This window comes from Natrix helvetica (assembly GCF_964273705.1).
Source record: "Natrix helvetica genome assembly, chromosome: 1".
Lineage (NCBI taxonomy): Eukaryota > Metazoa > Chordata > Lepidosauria > Squamata > Natricidae > Natrix > Natrix helvetica.
In genome coordinates this window covers 305,444,037-305,460,255 of record NC_138548.1, presented here as the reverse complement: position 1 = coordinate 305,460,255, position 16,219 = coordinate 305,444,037, and the positions used below count along the sequence as shown (strand labels likewise).

At 47.9% G+C, this 16,219-nt stretch overlaps 1 protein-coding gene across 8 annotated transcripts in view; it reads left to right on the top strand.

The window, feature by feature from the left end:
- IQSEC1 (IQ motif and Sec7 domain ArfGEF 1) overlaps positions 1 to 16,219 on the top strand; it is a 333,281-nt gene that overhangs the window by 41,519 nt on the left and 275,543 nt on the right. The gene's annotated exons all lie outside the window — the stretch shown is intronic.

Sequence of the window (16,219 nt, the reverse complement as noted above, 5' to 3'; positions counted from 1 at the left end):
ATGTCGAGGAAGTCAAAGACCTAATTGTAGTAGAATGGACTTGAGGAGATCATCAAAGTGAATAAATAAATTCAAAGACAAAAAATAGGTATCGTGGAAATAAAGATGATTTGAAAGTAAGGAAAGCTAGACTGGAACTATTCCACTCTTCCAATTCTGAACGAGCAATCGTGCAAAACTGGAAAAAAAAAATTGTAAATCAAAGAAATTAAAGGCATGAGATAATAATTTTACACTTAAATAATTCACTATATCTCTTCAAACTATTATATCCATGAAAACCATCCTTCCTAGTACCACATCTATTCACCACTTCATGTATTGCCCTTTAAATATTTAAAACAAAATGAGGTGGTTTTTTTTTTATATATTCAAATACCTTATCTATTCCTGTCCTGATCCCATTGATCATCATAATCACCACATTAATAGTTACTTTAATATATAATTTGAAAAGTGTGTGTAGGTGTGTAGTATATGTAGTCCTTGAATTATGACCATAGTGGGGACTGGAAAATTTGTTATTACGTCTGGTGATCATTGAGTGAGTCACAATTTCATGGCCTTTTTGCCGCTAAGTGAATTTAAAAAGTCATTAAGTGAATCCTGTGACTATTAAACAAATCACGCTTTCCTTACTGACTTTGCCTGATGGAAGCTGGCTGGGAAGGTCCCAAAAGACAAAAGGATGTTGCAATTATTGTAAATACTTGATGGTTGCCAAGAGCCCAAATGTTGGTCACACAATCATGGGGATTCTGTAATGGATATAAGTGCAATGACTGATCATAAATCACTTTTTTCCACAGCCATACTTTAAGCAGCCACTAAATAAATAGTTGTAAGTTGAGGACTTCCTGTAATACAGGGGTGTCCAAACTTGGGAACTTTAAGACTTGTGGACTTCAACTCCCAGAATTCCCCAGCCAGTCTGGCTGGGGAATTCTGGGAGTTGAAGTCCACAAGTCTTAAAGTTCCCAAGTTTGGACACCCCTGCTGTAATATAATACAATAATATAATTCTTCTAATAGATATTGAGAAGGAGATTCAATGGACAGCAATATCCAATATACTGGTAATTCTTTGTGGTTTCAAATGTGGATGAGACATCTTTAGTGGTACCCAGTGATGGGTTCCTACCGGTTCGAACCAGTAGTATTTTTTGCATGCACCAAACCAGCAGTAATGCTGGCAGCAACCCACCCCTGGTGGTACCCTGCCCTTAATTAGTACTAGCATATGAAAAAAAAAATCTGCCTGCTTTAAAATGTTTGATATCAATCATTTTGCTGTATTACTTGAACCAACTGAACTTCACCCTACTTTACCTAGTGAATTCATGGTTAGAGGTGAATTAGAAACTTTCTGTTTCTTAGCTTAGTCTCCTAAATTGCTATTGATGCCTCTATTTATCAGCAAATGAATAGTTTACAGTCATTTGAGCTACACGATTACTTCTGGAGTTTTGTTAGATTTGCAAAATAAATAAGGGCATTCTTTGAAGATATGTGTGTAGAAATTCAGTAAACAAGACTTTTGCCCTGGAGTATCTTTTTCAACTCTCTAACCAGATGTGCTGACATGACGTTATAAAATTATAAAATATGTTTGTCATATTTTATGACAACATGTGAGACTGTTTGATCTAACAGAAAGTACGTATTTGCATTTTTAAATGTCTTTACTTATTCTGTATAATGAAATATTCAAGTTTTAGTTAGAATATTTGTTTAGTTAGAATGAATTTTTAATTGCTGTTTTCTGTGTGGCAATTCTTTTAGCAAAATAAACTATTGTTTACAAAAGCCTAAAAATTATTTGACAAGACATTTGGAGAATAAATTGTAAAATATTGTTTAATATTCATCTCTGTATCCATTGTCCATGGATTATCAATGCATTATGTCATTGTGTCTGTGGAAGGATAAATTACCCTGAAACAAGAGATTGTTCTGTGCAAAAGTCAAGATCAAAGGTTTTTCTCTCTCTCTGCCTCTGCTGATCTGAATGCCAGGTGTGCAGTTTAGAAAGATAGGCAGTTACAAAGGAAAAAGGGAGAAAAAGTCTAATCTCATTAGAATCACTTGCAAGCTGCCATATAGGCTTTGGAGGAATAAAATATAAAAAGAAACTTGCCCCAGTCTGATTCCTTAGGGAAGTAAAACTCTCGACTCCATTTGGTTGAAGTGAAATGGCATTTTACTAAGAGATGCTGATTTCAGTAGAGTCAAGTGGAGTCTAAAATTCCCTCATGCCACTACAGAACTAAGACCCTTGTTTTCCCCTAGCCTTCCCCACTATGGTCCATCCATGCAAAGCCAATCCAGTACTGACAATATGTTATGAAAACCTCTGAGATGTTTGGGCAAAGATCAGAGATCCTTTACGCATGCCCAAGATGGTGTCCTGTCACGTTTGAGGAGAGCTTCAGGGAGATGATTGTCCTTCTTGGGGCTTGCAGGGGTACCCTATCCCATCGTTGGTTCCAGGTCCAGCTATGAGAACTTCCTGGGACCTCGGGAATACCCTTGAGCTGTGATGTCCTGCCATATAGCCGGAACATCGTGAGTGAAATGGGGCGGTTGGCGGTGAAAGGAGAATGGAGAGTGCTGGTGGCTGCCGGCATGGGTGTGGTCAGCAGCTGCGGTGGGACACCCGGCCTGGGGTCTCTGTAGCCAGCATGGGTATGGTTGGCGATGGCGGTGGGACGCCCAGTCTAGGGTCTCTACAGCTGCTGCTCTGCACGCCATGGTGTTATCCCGGTTGCTCCCCTGGGTGCTCGGGATTACAGGACCCTGGTCTCCGGCTGGTGTCGTTTAACGCCAGGTCCGTGGTACATAAGGCTCCCCTTATTTATGACCTCATACAAGAGGGTAGAACGGACCTGGCGTGCATAACGGAGACCTGGTTGGGCCATGAGGGGGGTGTTCCCCTTAGAGAAATATACCCACCAGGGTTCTAGGCATTTCACCAGCCAAGAGCCCAGGGCAGGAGCGGGGGTGGTGGCGTTGGTTATTAGGGAAAGTCTCAGACCTCAGGAGGTCACTGTGCCTCAGGCGGGTGTGAGTCCCTTTTTGTGAAGTGGGGCCTTGGAGCTCAGGTGGGCCTTTTTGTTATGTATCTGTCTCTCTGCTATGTTTCATCGGCCCTGCCGGAGCTGCTAAATATGTTAGCTGGATTGGCGGTTGATTTCCCGAGGTTTATGGTCCTGGGGGATTTCAATCTGCCTTCCATTGGCGAGACATCCGAGTCAGCTAGGGAGTTCATGGTTTCCATGACGGCTATGGACCTAACTCAGTTAATTCAAGACCCCACCCATAATGGTGACACATGCTCAACCTGATTTTTGTCTCTGGGCAGTGGATGAATGATCTAGATTTAGGGGATATTTCTATTCAACCCTTGACATGGTCTGATCATTTCCTCATCAGGCTTGACTTCCATACTACTACCCCTCACCGCAGGGAGACGGAACCCACTAGATGGTTCCGCCCCAGGTGCCTGATGGACCCCGAAAGGTTCCTGATGGAGCTTGGGACTTTTCCTGAATCCCTTGCTCACAACTCGACCAAAGCCCTAATGGAAGCCTGGGATAGGGCGGCTGCTGGGGCCTTGGATTGCGTTGTGCCTTTGCAGCCTCTGACCCGGTGTCGATCCCAGGTGGCTCCCTGGTTTACCGAGGAGCTCCGGGAGGTGAAACGCTGGAAAAGATGCTTAGAGAGTGGCTGGAGGGCCAGCCGGTCCGAATCTGATCGAACACTAGTAAGAATTCATATTAAATCCTACTTAGTGGCGATAGAAGCGGCAAAATGGCAACATTTTTCCGCTCTTATCGCGTCCGCAGAGAACTGCCCAGCTGCCCTGTTTAGGGTGACCCGCTCCTTACTTAACCAAGGAACTGGGGAAGACCCCTTGCAGGGTAGGGCTGAAGAATTTGTTCAGTATCTGCAGAATAAAATCGCTCAGATCCGGACAGGCTCAGATCCGGACAGACTCTGACTGGGTAGATTCGGGTGAGCCGATGGGGATGAATCTTGTGGAGACAATCTGGGATGAGTTTGACCCTGTGACCCCCGAAGGCATGGACAGGGTTATGGGGAGACTCAGTGCTGCCACTGGTGTGCTGGACCTGTGTCCCACTTGGTTAGTTTCGGCTTCCCGGGAGGTGACACGAGGCTTGCTCCAGGCGATTACCAACGCTTCATTGAGTGAGGGGTTCTTTTCCACCGCCATGAAGGAGGCGGTGGTGAGGCCCCTCCTTAAGAAGCCTTTCCTGGACCCAGCTTCTTTAGCCAACTATGGTCCGGTCTCCAACCTTCGCTTTGTAGCAAAGGTTGTCAAGAGTGTGGTAGCACGTCAGCTTCCCCAGTACCTGGATGAAGCTGTCTACCTGGATCTGTTTCAGTCAGGTTTCAGGCCTGGGTACAGCACGGAGACGGCATTGGTCGCGTTGGTCGATGATCTCTGGAGGGTCCGGGACAGGGGCTGATCCTCTGTCCTGATCCTATTAGACATCTCGGCGGCTTTCGATACCATCAACCATGGTATCCTACTGCGACGACTCGGGGGGTTGGGAGTGTGGGGCACCGTTTTACGGTGGTTCTCCTACCTGTCGGATCGGTCGCAGTTCGTGTTGACTGGAGGGCAGGGATTGACCCCCAGGCGCATCAATTGTGGGGTGCCCCAGGGGTCGGTTCTCTCACCCCTCCTGTTCAACATATATATGAAACCGCTGGGCGAGATCATCCATGGTTTTGGGGTACGGTATCATCAATATGCTGATGATACCCAACTTTTCATCTCTACCCCAAACCAGCCAAACGATGCCCTCGATGTGATGTCCCGATGCCTGGAGGCTGTGCTGATCTGGATGGGGAGGAACAGACTCAAGCTCAATCCCTCCAAGATTGAGTGGCTGTGGTTCCCGTCATCCCGATTTGTGCATCTTGTTCCATCTTTGATGATAGGGGAAGAAATTTTAGCCCCCTCAGAGAAGGCCCGCAATCTGGAAGTCCTCCTGGATACGTGGCTTAGTTTAGAACACCTGACGGCCGTGACCAGGGGAGCCTTTTACCAGGTTCGCCTGGTACGTCAGTTGCGCCCCTTCCTGGATCGGGATGCTCTGTGCACAGTCACTCATGCCCTCATCCTTTCTCGTCTGGACTACTGCAATGCTCTCTACATGGGGCTGCCCTTGAAGAGCATCCGGAGGCTTCAGCTGGTCCAGAATGCGGCCGTATGGGTTATCATGGGGGTACCTAGGTACTCCCATGTTACACCCCTTTTAGGCGGCCTGCACTGGTTGCTGGTTGTTTTCCGGGTGCGATTTATGACCTTTAAAGCACTCCATGGCTTAGGCCCAGGGTACCTGCGAGACCACCTACTGCCACCAGTAGCCTCCCACCATCCAGTACGATCCCACAGAGTTGGCCTCCTCAGGGTGCCGTCGGCCAGACAGTGTCAACTGGTGACCCCCAGGGGGAGACCCTTCTCTGTGGGAGTGTCTTCCCTCTGGAATGAGCTGCCCCCAGAGCTTCGCATAATTCCTGACCTCCGGTCCTTCCGATGCGCCCTAAAAAGTTGGCTTTTCCAGTAAGCCGGCCTGGCCTGTTAATTTTATCTCATTTTTTAAATGTTATTGTCCTATTAATTGGGTTTGTTTTTTGGATATGTATCTAATTTCTTTTTAACTTTCGTGGTATGTGTTTTTAATGTTGTATGCTGCCCTGAGTCCTTTGGGAGAAGGGTGGCATATAAATCCAATAAAACAAACAAACAAACAAAGTCCACACTTGGGGCAAATAGCCTTAGATTCCAGGATTCCAGGGCACTAATACAAACCAGATTCGAAAATGCTCCTTCAATGGTCCTTCAATGGTCAATTCCCCCTCCCAATTTCCCATAATAAAGGTATACAACTTTATTTGTTCCCCCTGTCCCTCCCCCAATTGATGACAGAATGCCGGCAAGGTGCCATGTCGAAGCTGGTGGATCTGACAACTTGCTCATTTAGAAAGATGATGTTGGAGTAAGAGGCAACTGGACAGAATGTGGAGGAGAGGAAGCAGTGGGTAAAAGTTTCAGGAACCAGGTGATCCATGGTGAAAGAGGGAAAAGAAAATGGGAAAAGTTTGTAGTAGTTGAAGACCAAGGAGGGATCTCCAAAGAGTTGGAAGAAACAAGAAGTGTCAAAACAAAAACTAGGAGGTAGAAAATTGGACAAAAGTGGGTTAAGGAATGTATAGAAGTAGCTTCTATGGCAATTGAAAAAAACAGCAGTCAATAATTGTTATGTAATCACTGTATCGCTGATATGTTTTTATAAAAGAAAAACCAGTAAGTTCCGCTTGCCATGTGGTTCTGTGACAACTAGATTGTAGCAAATTGTCAACATAGGCCATAAAATAAAATTGATGCCATTTCTGGAAATGCGGAAAAGTCATTTCTATAGAAAGGGAAAAGCTTGCATAATCATGGTGAATTGTTTCTTAACGCACAGCCATTTGTGGTCATGCTGTCCCAGCTTATTAAGCGCCTTGAGATACAGTCTCACTCCAAATGTTTCTCAGAAGTGTATTTCAAGTATTGATTTTTAGAAATGTTCTAAAGTATAAAGGAAGAATAGGAGGTTGATTGCCATGAATTTTATGAGTTTACAATGGGAGTTTTTAAAATTATTTTTATCATAACTCAGCTCTAATATGAGAGAATAGCCAAAGGTAGATTTCACTTTTTTATCCTATAATGAAAATTCTAGATGAAGCAGTGATGAGTTTTTGGGCTAAATGGCCCTGGTGTAGTGATTGGTTAGTTGATTTTGTCCTGACATTTATCTAGCAGTTGTGGCTGACATCTTTGGTGGTAGAATAAATTGCTTTGTGGTGTATCTGTCAGCTGCTCACAAGTAGCACAGTTGCCAGTGAAACATCAGGATAAAAGTAAATTGCTGAAAAGCTCATCTCTGCTTCATTGATACCAGTTATGAAAGCCTACCCTGGAATTCTAAATAGCTTGCTTGAAACTTGACATTTCAAACATTGTTTGATTTTTTTAATTGTTCAAATTTTTTATTAGTTTTAAATTTTTTACAAGGAAAAGGGGTTATAGGGTTATAGAACATTTTGGCAGCTACATCATGCGGGGTGGAGAAGCCTCCCCCCCCAGGTCTTGCAACTTTTACAAACAAAGATAGAAAAATATCAACATTTACATAAGTATTAGCAGTTTTAAGTTTAACACAAAATCATCAGTATGTTTCAATCATTTGTTTTGTATCACTTCCATGAAAGTACATTGTAGCAACAATTGCAATAGTGTTCTAAATCACTTTTGTGATCTGAGTCTTCTAGTTGTTGCGTCCTCCCTCCCGTCTACCGGCTGAGACTCAGCCCCTCCCTCCTTTGTTTCTTGTGTAACATCCCCCATTTCACCTAAGAGAGCACTGTGTTTTTCCAGTAGTGTGGAGGGAGGGGTCACGGCAGGGTTATCGCAGCCTGATTGGTCCATTTGACTGAGAGAAAGCTTCTTAACCTTCGGCTTCTCCCGTTGGTTCCCAGTTTCCTCTCAGTCAGGTCCAAGACTCAGGTTTGGTTCCTAGTTAGAGAGTTTTTATAGTATTTTAGTATTGGATTTGGTAAAAAAATTGAACATTCTAAATTTAAAGTTTTTTCTAGTTGGTCTGCCTTGCAGGGCTGTTGTTACTGCCCTCGGAAGGCTGAGAGACAGGGGGGGGGCGTTCCGTGCCTTTCCTCTCCCAGGGGATCGCCCGGACTGATGCCTGGAGTCTCGGGCGTGCTGGGCGATCCTATAACCTCTTTTGCTGCCTAGTTTGCAGCGACACGTTCAAATTGACTGGAGCCGCAGCGCGCTGGGGTTTTTCGGCGCGAAAGCGGCAGATCGGCTTCCTTTCCAGTCGCCTTGATCCCGGGGCCGGTTGCGGCTCGCGGCAGAGGCGCGGGGGCATTTTTTCTTGCCTACGGGGGTTTTTAGGCTCCCCCAGTGAGTGCAGGCTTGGATCGGGGCGGCGAGCTTGCGAGTGGTCGCCCAGAGGCTCGGGAAGCGTCAGCCAAGGTCGGCGGCCATTTTTGGGCGCGCTTTGTCGGAGGACCGCCCACAGAAGCCGGCGGCCATTTTTACCACACGTGGCTGGGCCTGCAGCACGTAGAGGCCGGAGGATCGTGCTGGTGCGAGTAGCAGCATCGCAGGCAGCCCAGAGCAGGCGTCTTCTCACCAGCTAAAGGGCTGTGGCTGCTGATTTTCCCTGTTTTTCGGCTGTTTACCACCTGGAGCACGTGAGTGGGGCGATGGCGGAGAGATCAGAGTCCCAGCAGGCCGCGCCACCCCAGGCGGGCGAAGATAGGGCGGATCCCACCCCCACAGTTAGGCCTCGAGCTCCTCGGCCTTGCGCAGAGGAAAGGCCTTCTAGAGCTCTGCAGAGAGATGAGCTCAGGCGATCAAGGGCCATTGAAAAAGTTATTGAAAGGGCTGAGAAAAGGCAGGCTCGGGATCCTGGGCCTAGATCCGGATCCCCACGTGCTTTGGCTTCCTGTCCTTCTCCTCCTGTGGCCAGGGGGTTTAGCCCTTCATCTTCATCTGACTCCTCAGGTAGATCTGATAGGAGTCAGGGGCGGGGGGATCCTCGCTCTCCTTCTCCTTCCCGGGGGACTAGAGGGGCAGATAGGGAGGACCCATTGGAGGGTACCTCTGCAGGCCCGAGTAGGGGCAGTAAACGTAGCAGGGCCCATGTGGCACCAGATTATGATTCAGAGGGCGATGAGGAGGATCTGGAACACCTTCCTGAGAACCTCAAAAGGCTTATTTCTGCGGCCATCTCTAGGGGCATAGCCCAAAGGGACAGGCCGTATCATCACAGTAGGCTTACTCCTTTTGGTAGATCTAGGTCTAGGGCTTCTTCCCCCTCCCTCATGAGTGAGGTCTCCTCAAGGGGGGAGGCGAGGAGGGATGATTGGGGGTTTTCGGAGGAGGAGGATGCGGCCCCCGAGCCGCCTCGTTCCTCAAACCTGTTCCTTCAGGCCATGTTCAAGCCTTTACTTAAGAAGGCTAGGAGGACTACCAAGGTGGGCACTGGGGACCCCACAGTCCCCCCGCCCACTGATCCAGACATGGTCATGTTCTCAGCGACAGCCACCAATAAGGAGGAGATCCCTGCTCCTCCCCTGTTTTTGGAGGTAGCTACTAGTCAGTGGGCCCGTCCTTCTAACTTTTCTCCGCCTGGCAGCAACGACCGTCGCGCCTATAACATGGAAAAGTCGTTTGTGCAGGCTATTCAGCTTCCGAGTATAGATCAGCCCATAGCAGCTCTAGTCTCATCCTCCCCAGTGGTCTCGGGGGACGCGGCAGACAAGCTTAAACCAGAGGACAAGAGGGCGGAGCTCACTTTACGTAAAAATTTCAAGGCCTCAGCATGGGCGGTGCGGGCGGCGGCTGCCGCCTCGTACTTCAACCGTACAACGGTTATGTGGCTTCGCCAGCTTCAGGACCGTATCCCGATCCAAGATGAGCGGGTACACCAGGATTTGGCTAAAATAATGGCAGCGTGTCAGTATTCGGCAGATGCGACCCTAGACGCTGTTAGATTTGGGTAAAGAGCTTTGGCCACCTCTGTGGCCTCTCGTAGGCTCCTGTGGCTCAGGAACTGGCAGATGGACTATAAAGCCAAGTGGGATCTAGTAGCTGCCCCCTTTGAGGGTCCAAATTTGTTCGGGGCTTCTTTAGACCCGATTTTGGTGGAAAATAAAGATAAGAAGAAAGTTATGCCCACATCCACCAAGAAGGCGGAGTCCCGTAGTCATCCCTATCGCAGACCCCAGTTCAGGTCTTATGACAGGGATCAGGACCAGCGATACCAACCGTATAGACAGGACAGGTCTTTCAATAGGCAGAGTTTTCAGGACCGTTCTAGATATCAGCCGCAGGCCAAGCGGCCCTTTCGTGGGGGGGGCGGCCGCCCCTTCCGCAGAGGGAAATGACTCAAACCCGAGTCATCCCATCGGAGGCCGCCTGGCACTGTATGCGGACGAGTGGGATCGGATCACGTCAGACGGTTGGGTCAGGGCGACCGTTCGCCACGGCCTAAGGTTAGAATTCCTTTCCAAACCCCCAAGTTTTTTCAAAGTTTTTCCCCCGGCTCGGGACCCGAGGCGACGTCGCCTCATGGACCTCGCGGTCGCCCATCTTCTAGAAATCAGGGCAGTGGAGGTCGTTCCGGAGCCGGAGAGGGGGCGGGGCTTCTATTCCCACCTGTTTGTAGTTCCAAAATCCTCGGGGGGTTGGAGGGCGATCCTCAACCTGAAACGCCTGAACCGCTACCTAGTATACAGGCGGTTCAAGATGGCGTCCCTGAAATCCATTCTGCAGGGCATTCGGAAGGGGGATTACATGGCCTCAGTAGATTTGACGGAGGCCTATCTCCACGTCCCCATCCTTCAGTCTCACCGGCGTTATCTCAGGTTCTCTCACCAGGGCAGGCATTACCAGTACCGGGCCCTCCCGTTTGGTCTGGCCTCAGCTCCGCGGACGTTCACCAAGGTCCTGGCAGCACTGGCAGCTTACCTGCGTTCCGTCCCGGTGAGACTTCAGTGTTACTTGGACGACGTCCTTGTTCAGGCAGGGTCCTTATCCAGAGCCAAGTCGGATCTTCGGCTGACGATCCGTTGGCTTCAGGTGTTGGGGTTTTCCGTGAACTTTCCCAAGAGCCACCTGTCCCCATCCAGGCAGATCCTACACTTAGGGACAGTGATAGACTCAGAGTCAGGGAGGGTCCGCCTGTCTCCAGAACGTTTGTCCAGCTTACGCCAGCTGGTCTCTTCCGTGCGAAAAAGAAGGTCTGTTTCCATCCTGACCTTGTCTCAGCTCCTGGGGAAGATGGTCTCTTGCATAGGGATAGTGCCCTGGGCCCGGCTCCACCTGCGACCTCTCCAGTGGGCCTTGATCCCAGTCCAGAGAAGGATGATGAGCAATTCCTTGCGGCCAGTTCCTCTACCAGCGGAGGTGAGACTCTCTCTTCGGTGGTGGCTGTCCCCAGCGCTGCAACAGGGGGCTTGCTTTTGGGAGCCCGAGAGAGTCACAGTGACGACGGATGCCAGCCTTTTCGGCTGGGGGGCCGTGATGGACTCCGACATGACCCAGGGGCGTTGGTCTGCCTCGGATCTCCGCCACAACATCAATTGGCTGGAGCTGAAAGCCGCCAGACTTGCCCTCAGGACTTTTCGTCATCACCTGCGGGGGCAACATGTTCTCTTGCTCACGGACAATGTGGCGGCGAAGGCCCATGTCAATCGCCAAGGGGGCACCCGCTCCCGCGCTCTCTGGCGGGAGGCACAGTTGTTGGGACTATGGGCGGAGAGGCATTTGGCCTCGATCGTAGCGGAGCACATCTCGGGAGTGTCGAATCTCCAGGCGGATTGGCTCAGCCGCACGACTCTGGACGAGGGCGAGTGGCAACTGGGCACGCAGCTGTTCCGGAAGATCTGCATCAGATTCGGCTTGCCGCTGGTGGACCTGTTTGCCTCACCCGAGAACGCCCAGCTGCCGCGTTTCTTCACCCGGTTCCAGACTCCCTCGGCGGAAGGAGCGGACGCCCTCAGGAGCCGGTGGCCTCCGGGCCTTCTTTATGCCTTTCCTCCCCTTCCCCTCATTCCCCGAACGATAAGGAAGGTAGTCACAGAGAGGGCTCTCGTGGTCATGCTAGCCCCGTACTGGCCGAGGAGACCGTGGTTCGCGGACCTGGTCCAGCTGTCGGTAGTAGATCCATGGAGGATTCCCCCAGGGGAGGTCGTTCTGCGTCAGGGTACCGTGGATCACCCAGAGCCACAGTGGCTTCATCTGACCGCTTGGCTCTTGAACGGGGGATTTTGAGGGGGCGGAGGCTCTCGTCAGGGGTCATTGCCACCTTAGAGGCGTCTAGGAGGCCTTCCACGGTTAGGATTTACAACGCCACGTGGAGGGCGTTCGCAAAATGGTGTATCCCACTGGGGTTGGATCCCTCTAGGGCTACCGTCCCGGATGTGTTGGAATTTCTCCAGAAGGGATTGGAGGACGGCTTGTCGCATAATACTCTCCGGCGACAGGTGGCGGCCTTGGCCACCATTTTGGGGGGGGGAAGGTTCTCCGACTCTTTCCCGTTCCCCCCTGATTAAGCGTTTTCTGAAGGGGGCGGCTAATATCCGTCCACCTCCGGTTCATAGATTTCCGACCTGGGATCTGACCCTGGTTCTCCAGGCTCTGACGGGCTCCCCGTTCGAGCCGCTTAGAACGATACATATGCGTCTGCTTACCCTTAAGGTGGTGTTTTTAGTGGCCATTACATCGGCCAGGCGCATTTCAGAGTTGGGGGCCCTGTCTTCCCGTAGTGACCTGTGTGTAATTCACCAGGACAGGGTGGTCCTTCGTTTAGATCCTTCGTTCATTCCGAAAGTGAATTCACAGTTTCACAGGGCACAGGAAGTCGTGCTCCCGAATTTCTGTCCCAATCCTTCGAGGGAGCAGGAGTTAGTGTGGCATAAGCTAGATGTCCGCCGGGCGGTTCGCATTTACCTAAAGCGAACGGAGAGCATTAGGAGGACCGAGGCGTTGTTTGTTTCTTTTCACCCAGGCTCGTTAGGACGCAAGGTGTCGTCTTCCACCATAGGACGGTGGATAAGGTTGGCCATAGTTGAGGCTTATGGAGCTTCCGGGAAGCCCCCCCCATCAGGGATCACTGCTCACTCCACCCGCAGTGCCGCTACTTCTGCGGCCTGGGCCACCAGGGCGCCCTTAGAGGATATTTGTAGGGCGGCTGCCTGGGCTTCCCCCACGCCTTTTATTAGGCATTATCGTTTGGATGTTTATGCCTCGGCTGAGGCATCGTTTGGTCGGAGGGTCCTTCAGAGGGTGGTGTCCGATTCTTCACCTGGGACCCAGTCTGCCCGCCCAGGGACGTAGCGTGGGTATGTCCCTGCCGTGACCCCTCCCTCCACACTACTGGAAAAAGAACGTTGGTCTTACCTGAACGTTTTTTTCTGGAGATGTGGAGGGAGGGGTCACATTCCCGCCCTAGTTAGTTAGACAGGGTCCGGGAGGTGTAGAATCGGGAGGCCCCGGGGGGGGCTTGCCCTTGTTTGTGTTTGATTTACAGGTGCTGACCGTGACATTGCGGAAACTGGGAACCAACGGGAGAAGCCGAAGGTTAAGAAGCTTTCTCTCAGTCAAATGGACCAATCAGGCTGCGATAACCCTGCCGTGACCCCTCCCTCCACATCTCCAGAAAAAAACGTTCAGGTAAGACCAACGTTCTTTTTTAGTGAAAGCCTCTGCTTCCCCTACTGTGTTGATTCTAATTCTGCTGCCCTCCCAAAAAATCAACATGCCTTCTGGAAACAGCCACCTAAACCAAACTCCATTATTATATAATTTTTTTGCTAAGAAGGAATATTTCCTTCTGTTATCTCTTACTTTCTTTGGGATCTGTTTAAGAATGGTTATTTCTTTATCTTTATATTTTAATGGTCCTCCCCTTTGAGCTCCTAGAACCTCATCAACATTGTTTGATTTTTATAAAGTGTGCATGGGTTGGTCAGCCACCATTTTATTTGCTTGAGCTATAAATTCAATAATGTAACAATGAAACTTGTCATTCTATTTCATACGAATTGTATGTGTTTGGATAGATAGATACTGTGTCAGAGAGAAAGTGTTTCCCCATAAGTTATTTTAGAAGTTCCATTTTAATCAGGCACCAAGGTACTTCTAGGAATAAAGTTTAAAAATAGAATAAATTTCTCTTCCCTTTTTCTTAATCATTTTTCTTTCTCTCTTCAACATCCACTAATTTCTTCTTATCCTAGAACATTTTCCATTACATCTCTGCCTTGTCTCACTCCCAGGACATTAATTACCAGTTTGCATTTCTCATGAAACTTCAGAGACAGGTACTGATTAATTCATCTATGACATTGTGTTTCTTTTAATAACGTCATTGTTCCACATATGCAACTCTTGGTATAAGAGAAGAAGGTATTGGTCAAAGTCAGCAATTTAGTGTGTTTCCATTTATCCTTCAATGTTAATTCCAATTAACATTGAATTGATGTTAAATATCAAATATTGTGTTCTCCTTGGGATCACAGCAATGCAAGTTTCTAGCATGCTATCCCAGTATAACAGAATTTAGAGCTGAGTTTGGGGAAGTACTGTATGAAAGGAAGGAACAAGCTATTAAGAAGTGGCTTGGAGAAGAGATTGCACAGTCCACAAGTTGAAGCAAGCATGACAGAGAAACACAAATCTAGCCTTGATTTTGTTTCGTGTGAGATTTGATAGACAGGAACTTGGACAATAATAGAACTTCAAAGTTCTATTATTATACTCAACAATAATTAAGGAGCATTCCTTCACTGTTTATTTATTAAACTGTACACCTTAACAGAACTACAGAGTTGGAAGGGACATTGGAGGTCTTCAGGTCTAACTCCTGCTTAGGTCCTATATTATTTCAGACAAATCATTGTTCAATAGCTTCTTAAAAGCTTCCAGTGTTAGAGCATTCGCAACTTTTGGAAACGAATTGTTCCACTGATTAATTGTAACTATCAGGAAATTTCTTCTTAGTTCTATGTTTCCTTGATTAGTTCCATCCATTGCTTCTTGTCCTGCCTTCAGGTGTTTTGGACAATAGGTTGATTTCCTCTTCTTTGTGATAACCTCTTAGCTATTGGAACACTGCTATCATGAATCCCCAGTCCTTTTCATTAAACTAGACATATACCCAATACAAGCAACCATTCTTTATATGCTTTAGCCTCTAGTCACCTAATCATCTTGGTTGCTCTTATTACTTGAAACTCTCATCCTCTTCTTTTCAGTCTATCACAGCAATGGCAAACCTTTTTTGGCTTGCATGCCATAAGTGGGGGGAGCGCAGGGGGGTAGTGTGCAGGCATGCCACACCCATAATGCAATGTGCAACACCCCCCATGTGCATGCGCACACTACAGGCCTTTCCCCTTTTTTGCATGCTTTTTTTGCCCTCCCCAGGCTCCAGAGGCTTTATAGGCGCCTGGGGAGGACGAAAACAGCCTCCCCTGCCCTCCCGGAAGCCCTCCGGAGGCTTGAGGGACCTTCAGGACGCTTCTCTTAAGCCTCCAGAGCAGTCAAAATGAACCTCCAAGCAAAACGGAAGTCTATTCCCGAACTTCCGGTCTGCCCACAGGGAACCTCATGAAGCCTCTGGAGGGCCTCCAGGGGTGGGGGAGGCTCTTTAAAGGCTCTGGAGCCTGGGGAAGGTGAAAAATGGCTTTAAAAAAGGGTGAACTCAGCTGGCCAGCGCGCACATGCACAGTGGCCAGCTGACAGGGCAGCACCTCGCGTGCCCTGACAAATGGCTCCACGTGCCACCTGTGGCACATGTGCCATAGATTCACCATCACTGATCTATCAGATTCTTTTTCTTATTACTCCTTATTAGTTCCCATTTGGACTTTCCAAAATATACAACTACCATTTTGGCCCTCTCAGATGGTGACTACTCTCTGATGGTGAAGTTAAGCTGTTCCCATACAGGAACAGCTGTATAGGAACCCTACTAGTAGTTCCAGGAAGACCAAAAAAAGAGTTTATTCATTTAGTTATATTGCTTCAGTAGTAAAATTAGAAAATTGCATTTTTCAAGGTAAAATGTAATTTTCTAGGTACAATGTTGGATAGTACACATTTTAATAAAATCCAAATAAAACTTGGACCCTAAACTCATTAACTGAAATATACAAGGCAGCTGACTCCAAAGTACAAGCAGGGTGTGGTATTTTAAAACAAGACCACATGGATTTTGATTATCAAGCTTATGTAGGTTTGTTATTAGGTCTCTAGAACAATGAAAAACAAAACGTAGATAGATCGTTACATTGACATCAAAACAATTTTAAATGGGAAAATGATTTGTTAACTTATATTTTGTTAAGTCACATTTTCTTTAAAATATGCAGAAAAAATTATAATTCAGTTCTGGTTTACATGAACTAGATTACTTTTTAATTTGTTTAAATTTCCTGGCTGCTTCAAATTGGATAATAAATAAATAGAAAAAGTATGATTCAAATTATACTTCTATATAATAGTTGCATTATTTTGGAAAAAGAGAGACTTGGTGAGTTTAGCATAAACCTTTAAGGCTTTGCCATAAATGATGAAAATGAAATAGGAGAGGAGTTCAGAAAACAGCTG